The 13,817-nt window shown below is 37.0% G+C and overlaps 3 pseudogenes; 2 read left to right on the top strand and 1 right to left on the bottom strand.

The window, feature by feature from the left end:
- Positions 1–451: 451 nt before the first annotated feature.
- Positions 452–1,112, top strand: LOC149255772 (multifunctional methyltransferase subunit TRM112 homolog A pseudogene; annotated as a pseudogene).
- A 3,784-nt stretch (positions 1,113–4,896) lies between these two features.
- LOC149255771 (subtilisin-like serine-protease S pseudogene) lies at positions 4,897–9,201 on the top strand (annotated as a pseudogene).
- A 642-nt stretch (positions 9,202–9,843) lies between these two features.
- On the bottom strand, positions 9,844–10,236 carry LOC149255770 (multifunctional methyltransferase subunit TRM112 homolog A pseudogene; annotated as a pseudogene).
- Between the last annotated feature and the right edge of the window lie 3,581 nt (positions 10,237–13,817).

Here is a 13,817-nt window from a genome sequence, read left to right as displayed (position 1 = left end):
CCCGTTTTCCGATACCGGCCGGAAAATCGTCCGGCTCCGGCCACTGGCAATCTCTCCATCCTCCACCACCATCCCCTAGCTCCGCCACTCTCTTTCTCCGCTACCCTCCCCTGACAGTCTTGACATTCCCTGCGCTTCCCCGACAAAAAAATCCAAATGCAGTTAGAGCGCTTGACATCCCCTGACCGATCGGGCACGAGCTGGAATTCATGCGGGGGAGTATTATGGCCGGTTCGAAATGGTCACCCGCGCACGATTCCGCTCTGCAGCTCACTTCCCGCTCTGCTCTGCGATTCCGCTGTGCTGGCTTCCCAAATCGTGACAAATTTAGACTTTCAGGCTGAGTTATGATCTATATTTTCCATACAGTTCATTTCTTCTAATAAAGCTTAACTGTATAACGTTGGTGCTGCAAGTGCTAGTCTGGTTGGGATTTTTTTTTTTGTGGTTCTCAGAACTAGTGAAGATGAGGCTTTTGACACACAATATGCTATCCTGTAACATTAGGGGAGTGACGAAGGGGTTTCCTTTAGAGTTGGAAGTTGAGAATTTTGTCACAAAGGAGGTTCCCTTTAACCCTAATTTCTTGAAGCATATATTCCCAAAGATCGAATGTAAGGCTCTCCATGACGCAGCAAAGAAGATGGATGAAAATGATCTCCCAGAACAAGCAGATGCAAATATGCTAGAAAATGATGATTTCTTGCACAGGTTTCATCATGCTCTTTTAGAACTGCACCTAGAAGAAGGTGCCCTAATTTGCCCTGAAACTGGTAGACGATTTCCAGTAAACAAGGGTATTCCAAATATGTTGCTTCATGAAGATGAAGTGTAAGAATAAAAATTCGTATATCCTTTTGGATAGTTTAAGGAAGTCATATATGATTTCTAACTCATTTTTGGACGAACATAAATTGAGGTGCCATATAAACTAAAATCGACACCATCTTCATAACTATTAGCACTGAGTGAGGATCTACTAGTGCTGTTTTCCCGTACAGCTTTGGTGTTCGGTTGACTTAATGTGTAACCCTGTTTTATTTTTCTCCATCGAGCCAGTAGACATCAGAGTTATTGTTTTAGTTTGGGAATTGATATATGTACTTGATTAAGGTTCTTCTCTGTAGATATTTTGAAGTAAACACACAGACAATATATACATAATTCTCTTAGCTCTAGCTTTCGGTTTATAATATATATCACTCTGTTTATAAAGTTTCTTCTATTTGCCAAGCAGGATGTCCTAGATGGTGTTGACATTGTTAAATGATAAATATAGTTGAGATCTAACGCTGTCATGCAACTGTCTGTTATTTCATGTCATGGATTTTGTTTTATCTCTCAATATTTTCTTATGAGATCTATGCTTCCAAAGACACTTTTTTTTACTCTAGTTTTTCCAAAGTAATTATTATTTGTATTGTGCTTAAACTTTTGGGGATGTGTTTACATTTCAAATGGATTCAAATTACCACCGTTCGAGTTTTTATTAAAGAGGTTTTCGAGAATAGAAAAATAGTTCTGAAGCCACCTGAAAAGTGTTTTCCACTGGTAATTAATTTGCTCCATTTCATACATTTTAGTGTCATGTCACATGGATGTATAAAATTATATACATCTTCCATGAATGGTACCATTTTTTGCAATTTGGACACTTGGGTTCAGCTCAATTTGTGATTGGTACCTTTCAACCAAAAGAGGTCATGTATTATTTGGATATTAAAAAATGAAATGTATTGATAATACACGTTGAAACTCTGATTTGATGGTAGAAAGAAATAACAATCATGCCACAAGAAAAAATTACCTTTGGTAAAGTCTTCATATTTTTTTCTTACCTTTGGTAAAGTCTTCATATTGTACATAATTTTATTTTTCCAAACCATAATAAGTCTCCAAATGTAAAATTCAAAAAAACCTTTTCTGATTGGTATTGAACATGTTACCAGTTTCTCAAAGCTCTCCTCGTGACAGAAGTGGCCTTTGGGATGATCTGAGAGGATGGAAATGCCTCGATTTCAGACCATTTCCCAAAGCCACTGAGTCTGTTTCTAGATATATTTTGAAATATCAACAATTTCCAGTGCTTTCTTATTTTTAGTTATAAACTTCACAAAAAACCCTATCCCTTCCTAGTAACCCTAAAATAACAGTTTCAACCATAAGAAACTCAAAACAAAATAGGTTACGCATTCCATAACAATTGTTAATAAAACTATAGGCCCTACTCCATATAATTGTTCAATGCCCATAAGCACACTTGACTCATTCCTAAATTAAAAAAAAAAAAAAAAAAACCGGGGAGACTCCTATCAATGCACAGGGATATTGTAACCCATGATTTCAATTATTATTAGTAGAATTCCTACTTGAGCTAATGAATGCAGTACTCATGCTTTTATCTATGTTTTTGCCTTAAGAGTCATGTTGATGAAGCTGTATAGTGAGTGCATAATTGTTTCTATATATGGGGCATGTCTATGGTAAACACATGAATTCGCATAATGGCATAATTGAACCAATGTGAGGGTGTAGTGAATGAATGATGCATGCACGATGAATAATGTTTCATTGCATTTAAATTATTGATAATCAAAATGATTGATTATTAATGTATGATAATTCTGAAATTAATTTGAGTGTTGTTCGTATATTGCAATGAAAGATTTATAGATAATTACTCACAGTTTCCTTAGCTAAATTAAGTTATATCTAGAAAGACATAATTGCAAGTAGAATTCTCTTGGATATGGTAGTGAGATGATGGATCAATCAAGTATAATTCTCTTGGATATGGTAGTGAGATGATGGATCAATCAAGTATAATTCTCTTGGATATGGTAGTGAGATGATGGATCAATCAAGTATAATTCTCTTGGATATGGTAGTGAGATGATGGATCAATCTAGTAAGAATAGATGATGGTTGTAAGCTAGAAAGCATAGGAAGAATGCTACTATGGTGACACTAGAGCCTTGTGACATGTCTTGATCACGATGAGCTATGCTATATTTGAGGTTGCCAGTGGGAGACCCCATTGGTAAAGAATTTATAGGTATGTTCACTTCTTGTAGAAGAAAACCCTGGAAAGTGATAAATTTCCCAAGGGACTATTTACTAGAGAAGGGAATGCATGAGCTTGGAAGGGTGAGTGACTACAAAGAATATGTGACTTGAATGAATCTATGGCGAGTGATTCATGTTACATGCTAGTTAGGATCATGAGTGCATTACATATATTCAATGTATTAAATAAGACAATGAGTTAAATCTTACCAATGGTTTCCATGTGGACTAGATAGATATTCATAAACATTAGACTAATTTGCATGCTTAATCTTATGAAAAGTATGCAATTTTAAATTTTGTGAATGGAACATTTTTCGCAAATAAATGGGTATGATATATGTGCTTACTTTGATGATTGTTGTAGGCATATGTTGGAGTGCTAAAGACTTGGAGTTACACCAATATAAAGAGGACAGCATGTTACAAGTACAACACAAGATTGAAGACATAAAGTATTACTAGAAAGAAGAGAACATAGAGGATGGTGTTAAGGCCAAGGTGAGGGGATGTAATGTCCCGATTTTGACCCTTAAAATATCTTGGAGTTGACTATGTATATGTTTTAAATGATGTAAATGTCTTATAGAAATTCTTAGCTGTGGAGCTCAAGGCCAAGGTCTGACTAGTGACTATTCATACATGCAATGTTTGAAATTTTAAAAAGTATATAAAAAATTAATAATGCTCAAGGGAAATTGATTGAGAATGAGCACTTAAAGGGGTTTTGATATCATTAGAAAGGAAATGTAAGGGTATCCAAGGGATCCTATATGGCTAAATACCTATGTCTCTTATAGTCTATAATTTAATTTGAGATGGGAGAAGTGAACCTAAGCATCTCCTATATTTAGTAACCACTTGTTACATTCTAAGAATTTGTCCCTCACATTATTGGAACTAAGGTATCTTGGATTAGGACTCTCTTGCTGTCTTTTACTCATGCTAAAAGAGGAAATTCAAATAGGAAAAGATGAAGTTATTTTTGGAGGTTTTAGAGAAGGGAAAAACAAAGTTTTACCTCGAAAGAAGGGAGCTACCGTAGTATGGGACTTAATAGACCATAAAAGAAAGCAATGAGAGCATAGTAGACAATAGAAGGAAGATGAATTCATTCAGAGAAAGAGAAAGGGACTAATGTACAATAGTATAAACCATACTGACTGGAGATACACCCATATAATCCTTGAAGAAGTTGATCATAAAATGCCCAAGAACCAAGATAAATTTTGCTAGAGTTAAATTTAAAATAGTTGGACTTTTTAAACACATTAAAAACCATTGGAGGGAAGAGCTCACATGGGATTCTTGGGTAGAGAAGGAAGTTTGATTAAAGAAATTGATAGTGGTTTACTTGGTTAACCTTTTATTGCTTTATGGGATGGGGAGGCTAACTTGAGAGTTTTGCATTGTCTTCATTTCCCTCGTTGTACCACATCTCAGCTAGGGGGTGACATCCCTAGAGGAATGCCTATGGTGTTGAAAAGTGTAACTAGGTTCGGTCTTCATGATGACATGTAATTGTGTTTTTTGTAAATGATGAAAAGAAGAAAATAAAATTATTTTTGTGATATTTGCTTCATGGGTTTCATGAGCAAGAGATTTTATTTAGATGGTGCCCATTGAGAGCCTTAGGATTTGTCATAAAAGTCAAAAGAATTAATGTCACATATGAAGAGCTCTTCTTGAGCATGCGTCAAATGCATATGAGTCAATAAAGGTGTCTAGAAGCCCTCCAACGACAAGCACTAGTTCTACTCTTCATGTCGGCCTTAAGATGCATAAGAAACTCATGTCGACTCACATTATAAGGAGTCACATCTATTCGAAATGACAGGTCAGATTATATTAATGGGCAAACAACTATATATTAGTGTGTAGGCACTTTCATTAGACACAATTCAAAATTTGGACAACTCTGTGATTCAGATGAGAGTGCAGAAGGAGTTTCGACAAAGGTACAGACATAGAGTTTGGGTGTTGTCAAGGGAATTCAGATCCCTCTGAATTTCGTATTACAGTGGCAGCGAAAAATTATATGTGACAGTTCAGATTACATCACAGTCATGCATTTCAGTGCCATGAAGGAAGCCTCTGATTCAATACTATCTCAGGGAATATGATTCGGTCCTCATAGTGACTATAGGTTAGGAACCATCTCAGTCTTGATGATTACAATATTACAGTGATAAGGGTTCCATATACCTACAACAATAAGAATGCCATCACAATTAGAAGTAATTAATCCATCTCAGTTCGAAGGATGACTATCACCGAAGCAAGTTCTCAAGGATATGACAACGGGAAGGAGATCTCAATGTGAAGACAACGATGAGATCGCAATTATAACTGTGTCTTGATGTAAAGAAGGTCGAAGCGAAAGAAGAGTCAAGAAGAAGATAAGACGATCAAGAGAACTAGTGTCTTGGTCTTGGAGTGGCTAATAGGTTAAGGGTCTTGGTCTTGGTATTTGTCAAATTGGAATCTCTATAAGAAGAATTTGTGTGGGTTTTCCTCTCAAAGAGTGGGAGTTTTTGGCCCTGGCTCATAGCCTACATCATGTGTCTCTTGTTTATTTATGTTCATGCATTAGTAGTTGTTTGATGAAGAAGAACACTAATAACTTAAGCAAAGAGAAGATCCTAATCTAATGAAGTAAAAGATACTCACAAGCAGTTACTAATTAAAGAGAAATCACCTAATACTAATACGCTAGATTTCTCAAAATGGAACCAGAGCTAAGGTGTCAACGTCAAGGAGGGACATCTTATTAAAGAGATACTCAAGGATTGAGTTTCAAGGAAGGTATCAAAGCAAGTTAAAAGATATCAAAGTGAAATCGAGATCTACATTGAAGAAGAAAGTCTACTTCACAAAGAGTCTTGGGATCATCAAATCAAGGCAACTAAAAGTCTACACCAACAAGAGTGTTGGATCTTGAGTCCATAGCAAAAGACCACAAAGACCCTCATCAAGATGAAGAGATGTACAATGCCTAAGGCAACCGAAAGTATAGACATCCAAGAGAAAAATTTCTAGGACTAAGATCACATCATCTTGGAAACCCTAGAAGAATTTCTGATCTGCACTCATTCACCACCGAGAAGTCGAAGTATCTTGAAGGTGAGAAGGCATTGTCATTAGAAGTCAAAGTATCTTGAAAGTGAGAAGGAATTGTCATTATCTTCAAAAGATATAAGGCAAGTTCCCTCTCATTGAAGCAAGGATCCCCTCCTTATCCTTGAAGAAGATCATTCGAGGAAGCATCAAAACTTCCTCATCAATCACCATCAACAAAGAGAGCTAGATCTAAAGGCGTTGTCATCATAAAAGAAGCAATCTCCTTTCCTTGAAGAAGGGATTTTCATTTGGAAGAAGATCATCCAGAAGGAGCACTAATACATCTTCTTCAACCACCATCAATGTCATCAAGATTTCATCTTCATTTGTCAAGTAAGTATCTTTCGTTCTATAATCAAATTTGGTAAAATGACTTTGTTTTGCAAGGAGATCTATAAGTTGGTTGGGTAATTGAAATTCCTTGCATGGAAAAAGAGGATAGACATAGTCCTCAAAGAAAGTGAAATCATTGAACATATCAATGAAAAGTTATCCTTTGAATACATGATAAGGGCTCTAAGGTGGAATTCCTATATTTAGAGACTACAACAGAGTTCCATCAGGTTAAGAGATAAAGAGGATACGTTAATCTGGTCCAAAACAGTGTTCAGGGTGATACACGGATGTTGGAACACTTGGGACAGAAATCTATGTTTCCTATGGGAGGTCTGGGTGGGTATTTATGATGGTGGAAATCTATTAAATTTCCATGGAAGAATCATCTTTTCATGTGACTAGCCCTTGTGAATAAGAACCTGACTTGGGGGGTCTTGAAAAAACGAACTTGGCATGGCCCTAATAGACGCACTCTGAGTAAAACTGAAGATGAAAGTTGAGTCTGAAACCATCAGCCATTTGCTTATTCACTGTCCCTTCTCAAGAGAAGTACAGGCCGATTCTTTGACTCTGAACAGAGGTCTAGGTCACTGGCAAGGAAATAATGTTGAGGATTGCTTGAAACATTGGATGGAAGACAAGTCTGTTAGGGCACCACCTTGTGTGGTCTCTTGGGCCAAATGGCTAGCTAGGAATGCTATGCTATTGCAAAACAAAGGAGTCCCAACTTTTCAGGTAACCCACTAAATCAGGTACACATAATAATAATAATCTATTTTTAAAGTCACAACCTAAACTATCACCAAATTGATACGGAGGGTTGTGATCAGCTGGTCAGAAAAGAAAAGAAAAACAAACACCAAAAAGACAACCTAGAATAATGGTAGAAGTAAACATTAACAAATTCAAAGATGGGTGGTTTTCGTGGGGCCTGTCAAGGAAAACTTGGAGTATGTGGGGGCAGGAGGCATACTATTTATTCAGGAAAACCATATAGATTGATTTGAAGACTGCACTGGGTGAAGGTACCATTAACTGTGGAGAGATGAACTGTCTATGGTTCTTGTTAAGGGTTGCTATTGAAAGAGGGGTAACACAATTGCAGATTTATGGCGATTCCAAACTTATTATTGTTGATTGATTACAAGGTGATAATGAACTTCACAAGTTTGCTGCTTCTAACTGTATATGCAAAAACAAAAGAATGAAAAGAATCTTCAACTATATCTCTTTCACTCATGTATACATAGAACTAAATACCCAGTCTGATGAGTTCTCAAAACAAGCTTGGGATATCATACCTGTAGGTACGCTTTACTATTACATTTACTTGCTGCAGTTTGTCTTTGTTCAGTGCTTACAATGGATGATAAGTCATTGTTATATGACAAAGTGATGGAAGACTTTCATGAGGATTATAGAATGGTTATTTTTTCTTAGGGAATTTTTGTCAGCCAATATGGTTTTATTGTTAAGAAACTAAGCTCATGTCAGTGTGTAGAAGAAATGTAGTAGGACTTTTATTGTAATTTATCTTGAATATGTATATGTAGGGCTTAAATCGATGAACAATTATTTTTTAGGGTGGATACATTGGAGATCCATAGTTGGTTTGACGTTAGACTTAGACATAGTGCAGATGTTGAGTGCTGCCATACACATGCTTATGTGTATTTTCATTTTTCCTTGAAACAGAACTGATTGAATTTCTAGGTTTTCATACATGGTGTCATTATACCAAGGTATCCTTTTTTGGCCTCTAAATCAGACCTTGTATGCTTGAGGTATATTCCAAATTGCAGAATCTATAACCTTCTTCGAATAATCCAGAATTTTTACCCTCTTTGAATAATCAGGTCGTACGTTAATTTACTTTTAATTAAAAGTAGATGTCTATGACAAAACCCTTGTGTTGATGGAATCAATGTAATTGATTGTGCCATGAATCATGACTAATAGTAATGGGAAATAGATAATCGACAACTGATATTTGACAAAACTCAGGGATATAAGTTGGAGGATCTGTTTTGAAAATTACTTTTTACTTTTAGGTGATCAAAGCTTTTGTTAGGTTCTTTTGCATTTCAATGAATGAAATGCACAAGTCTAGGTGCACACATAACATAGTATTTCATTTTCTTTCCTGCAGCAAACGTTGCAAACAATGAAGGTCATCCAATTTCAGATGCATCTGGAAATACAGCTACACCTTTCAGTTATGGATCAGGTCAAGTGAACCCCAATCGGGCATCAGATCCAGGCATGTTATATGATGCCACAATAGAAGATTACGTCCTTTTTCTTTGTGGCAGTGGAGCCAATGCTTCTACCATTTTACGAAACAGTAGTTTCAAATGCCCTAAAAATCCACATAAAGATTATCAACTGAACTATCCATCAGTTGCCATTGGAAACTTGAGAAACAAGGAGACCGTCACCAGGACTGTCACCAATGTGGGTGGCAAAAGCGAATACACTGTTTCAGTCGATGAACCACCAGGTGTATCTGTACATATCAATCCTAAGAAGTTGTCTTTCCAATCTAAAGGAGAAAAACAGATTTTCACTATAGAATTCACCCTTCAAAAGCCTCTTAATAATAAGTATGTATTTGGGTCCTATACTTGGAGTGATGGAAATCACCTAGTCAGGAGTCCGATAGCTGTCTCATCGATGTAAATAGGCACTTAGCCATTCATGTCATGGATCACTATAATGGAAGAACTTGAGGAATAAGAATCTTTATGCTTTAAGAATGTGAGTGGCTTAGATTCAAGTCTGATCAGGCTCCATACAAATTGGCTTCAAATGAACTGGAGTGCTTATAACTTGTACCCATATGTTCAACAGTTCAAGCATATTGCCATCCTCTGCTCAGGTTGCTTTTCTGTGCATTTCTAAAAATTGACATAGAAAATCTCTTTCAATTCAAATCTCTGGTGTAGAAGTAAATGCATTCCATACAAAGCAAATTTACTGCGTAATTTGAATGACCCAGAAAAGATAAAGATAAAACGGCTTTAGCCTAGTTCAAGGATTAAGAAGCTAAGGACCCTGTTTTCTAACAGGGCCATCTCTCTTTGAGATAGTCAATAAGTTTAAGAAATTCAAAATAAATGAGGACTATGCAGACTTTATCCAGAGTTAATTGTAATGACCCTTTTTAATTAATTGCGGAGGAAATAGCCTATCCAACCTGGAAGGCTAGTTATTGATAAAGGAGAACCATGTTTTTGGGTAACATTGGATAAATTTGGGGTGGGGCGACTGAGGAAAAAAAAACCCAAATCTTCACATTAGATTAAAGAAGAGAGAACCCTATTATGAATCTAAATGAACCCTATTATTTGGAATACCCTTGTTTACTGGAAATCGTCTACCAGTTTCAGGGCAAATTAGGGCACCTTCTTCTAGGTGTAGTTCTAAAAGAGCATGATGAAACCTGTGCAAGAAATCATCATTTTCTAGCATATTTGCATCTGCTTGTTCTGGGAGATCATTGTCATCCATCTTCTTTGCTGCGTCATGGAGAGCCTTCCATTGGATCTTTGGGAATATATGCTTCAAAAAATCAGGGTTAAAGGGAACCTCCTTTGTGACAAAATTCTCAACTTCCAACTCTAAAGGAAACCCCTTCGTCACTCCCCTAATGTTACAGGATAGCATATTGTGTGTCAAAAGCCTCATCTTCACCAGTTCTGAGAACCACAAAAAAAAGCCCAACCAGACTAGCACCTGCAGCACCAACGTTATACAGTTAAGCTTTATTAGAAGAAATGAACAGTATGGAAAACATAGATCATAACTCAGCCTGAAAGTCTAAATTTGTCACGATTTAGGAAGCCAGCATAGCGGAGTCGCAGAGCAGAGCGGGAAGTGAGCTGCAGAGCGGAATCGCGCGCGGGTGACCATTTCGAACCGGCCATAATACTCCCCCGCATGAATTCCAGCGTGTCCCCGATCGGTCATTTTTTTGTCAGGGAAGCACAGGGAATGTCAGGACTGTCAGGGGAGGGTAGCGGAGAAAGAGGGTGGCGGAGCTAGGGATGGTGGCGGAGGATGGAGAGATGGCTGGTGGCCGGAGCCGGACAATTTTCAGGCCGGTGCCGGAAAATGGGCCATTCTACAACTTAGGTAGACTACTCCTAATTTTTGAGATGATTACATTATCTCCCATTAACTCAAAAACCCATAACTTGTGCTGTTTTTAAAGTGAGAACACAAAATTTTTGTGTGTTTTTGAGTAATTATGCCAATAGGCATTTCTCTTCGAGGTTGGGGTGGGCTGACACTGTTCACCCGACCAATTACAATTTTTTATTTTCATTTTCCTCCGTTGTGAAACAAGGCACTGGAAAAGGCCAAGAGAAGCGTGGGAGGAAAGAGTATGCATTTTTTGTTCTCCCAGAAAAGTGGAAACAGAAAAATATTTCATTTTAGAATGTGAGGCCTTCAAAGACAGGGAAAATTATGCAAATATGCTGGCAGCTAGCTCTTGGGATAATCTATTTAGCAAGGTGTTTGTCGAGAAGTTGGGAGCAATTATTTTGAAGCTTCACAAAAAAAAGTCAGATACATCAAGTAGATGAAGAAGCAATATATCCCATAAGCGATCTTTAGCCTCATAAATTTTAAAATAATTTCTTTATTTCTTTCTTTGCGTCCTATTAAAATAAGACAAGTTTTGTCGTATTAAAATATTAAAATATGACACATAGACTCTGATCGATTTCTTGCTCATAGTTACATTGTTGTCGGTCACCCAAGTACGCCGGCCCGACTCCCCGCCGCCTAAGGCGTCGCAACTCAAATATATGCCATCAGTAATGATGAAGCAAATATATGTCATCCGCGGGGATGAAGTGGTTGCTCAGTGGATAAGGGGTCGTCCACAAGAAGCTCATGGCAGCCAGAAACAATGCCAGGGTCGCCATGGGCGAGGGTCAAACCCGAGCCCTATCCTTTGTCTCTATTCTCATATTGCCCAGTGCATAAAAAACTCGAAAACTAGAAAGCTTTGATTCTATTGAAAGATCACCTTATTCTTCAAGAATGTCTGTGTTGTGTTCTCGAATGGTGGACCTATAGTCTGAGCGTGTAGGTAATCTGCGGGATTCCACCCCAACTATCACTGCCACAACCCACTGGGTTAAACGTCAGACAGTCCACACGAACATATTGCTAGGGTTTCCGTCCAATTCGCTCAACTATGTCAGGTTTTCCAACCTAATAAGCCTGTCCCAAAGGATTCTAGCAAGCTAACTTGATATATTGGATTTGAATCTGACTGAATTGTTACGTTTCTAGCCAACATACCCAGTGTCTCGAAAGAGAAAGCGAAGCTTGTCGAAGTTTTAAAATCACTGGAATTAGCAAAATCCTGCCATACTCTTAAGAGATAAGGCACGTTGGGGATCACACTTACTTGATATCAGGATTTGTTCAGAGGCTTTGGGAATAACAGTTCATTCTGCAAATATGAAGGCAAGATTGCATTTTCTGCATCTACTGTTTGTCCAACGTCTATGTAATTAACATCAATCACCCATGTCAAATTGTCTCTGTTTATTTTTCCACCACAGTCAATATTGAGAAATTCTACCTCTCCCGTAGAAATTTGTTAGCAAAATGATATCTTTTTCTTCAAATATGAGGAATTAATGAGCTTAAAAGACGATATTTCAAATCTGAATAAACTTCAAGAATCACTTCATTGAGCATTAATAGGAGCCAATAATGTCAACAATATGTAGACGACTACCAAACTCGACCATTTGCCACAACGAATTTTCTCCATCTGTACAAAATTTTAGAAGTGCCACAGTAGCACAGTAGCATGAAGTGTTAAATTTACGTATAAAGGCCTGGTACGTTTGAAGTGCTTGGAAATGTAAACAAAGGCGGACTTATTTTCAAAGAAAAAACACCCATCGTGAACAATGCCCTAAAGGTCTCCCCATTGAAGGCCTTTTAAACATTTCGTCAACAAAAATTCTTGCTGAGCCCCACAATCCAACATTGAAGCGTTCCAAATGAACCTAAGCAAACTTTTTCTATTTTTATTAAATTAAAAAATGAGTACAAAAATGAAATATAATATATATTAGTAAAAAATCCCATATGAAAACTAATGTTTTTAACATATTCATATATTCATATTAAATTAGTCTTTTTATATATTTATTTATTATTTGGATATTATTTCATGAGGGATTAGTTTGGTTAAGAGTCTTTTTTTAGAAATATCATTTTCTTTTTTAAAAGTAAGAAAAGATTAATTGTCCAATACCAAAAGGCATTTGACAAGAATGAAAACTTACCCATTATAGCATACCAACACATAATTCCAAATGTTGTGGTTTTCTACTTTCTAACATTATGTGTCAATCAATATTAATAAATAATGCTTAGAAATGACACATTCAACTAATTTGTGGTGGATGTTGGAGTAAAAAGGATGGCATGTGCTTTCTTGACTTATATTTTTTTTATAGTATGAAGGAAATAATTCATTTATGTTGGATGATGATAACAAGGTGGGTGATCTCAATAATGGGAGAGATAGTTAGCATAAGGATGGTGCTCCAAAACTAGTGGGTGATCTCAACAATGGGAGAGATAATTAGCATAAGGATGGTGCTCCAAAACCAATGGGTGATCTCAACAATGGGAGAGATAGTTAGCATAAGGATGGTGCTCCAAAACCAGTGGGCTGTGAAGCTTGGTAAGGTCTACGAATGATGCTCCAAAACTACTTGATCGTGAAGCTTGGTAAGGTGAGGTGGGTGTTAGTTTCTATTTTTGGTGTTAGTGCTTCTCATGTAGGGAGTGAGGACTTTAAGGAGGTTTTTCAGTGGTTGTAGAACTAGAGTCATGTTGACAATGGAGATAGCACAATTTATTGTCATCTCCACAATAGGTTACTCTATAGGATGGACAAGTTATATGTTCCTAAAGGTGAGTGACTACGACTAATCAGAAAGGCTCAAACCTCCAAGGTTGCAGGGAATTTTGGTGTAGAGAAAACAATGACCAATTTATAGAGTTATGTATATTTGTCTATAATGTGAGAAGAAGTAATTGGGTTCATAAGAGAATGTATGGTTTGTTATACGAGCAAGCCTAGTAACATGAAATATAGTCTATACCATCCCTTACTTGTACCCACTCATCGTTAAGAAAGTATTTCCATGGACTTTGTGGGATATTTATCAACAACCAAGAATGGACATGAGTATGTATTCATGGTAGTTGATAGGTTTATCAGGATGTGGATTTTCATGTCTTATACAAAG

Source organism: Pinus tabuliformis, chromosome 7 (assembly GCF_031772625.1).
Source record: "Pinus tabuliformis cultivar Carrire ecotype Pingquan chromosome 7, CPIR1, whole genome shotgun sequence".
Taxonomy (NCBI): domain Eukaryota; kingdom Viridiplantae; phylum Streptophyta; class Pinopsida; order Pinales; family Pinaceae; genus Pinus; species Pinus tabuliformis.
The sequence above is the reverse complement of the archived record's forward strand: the minus strand, read 5'-3'. Positions and strand labels throughout refer to the sequence as shown.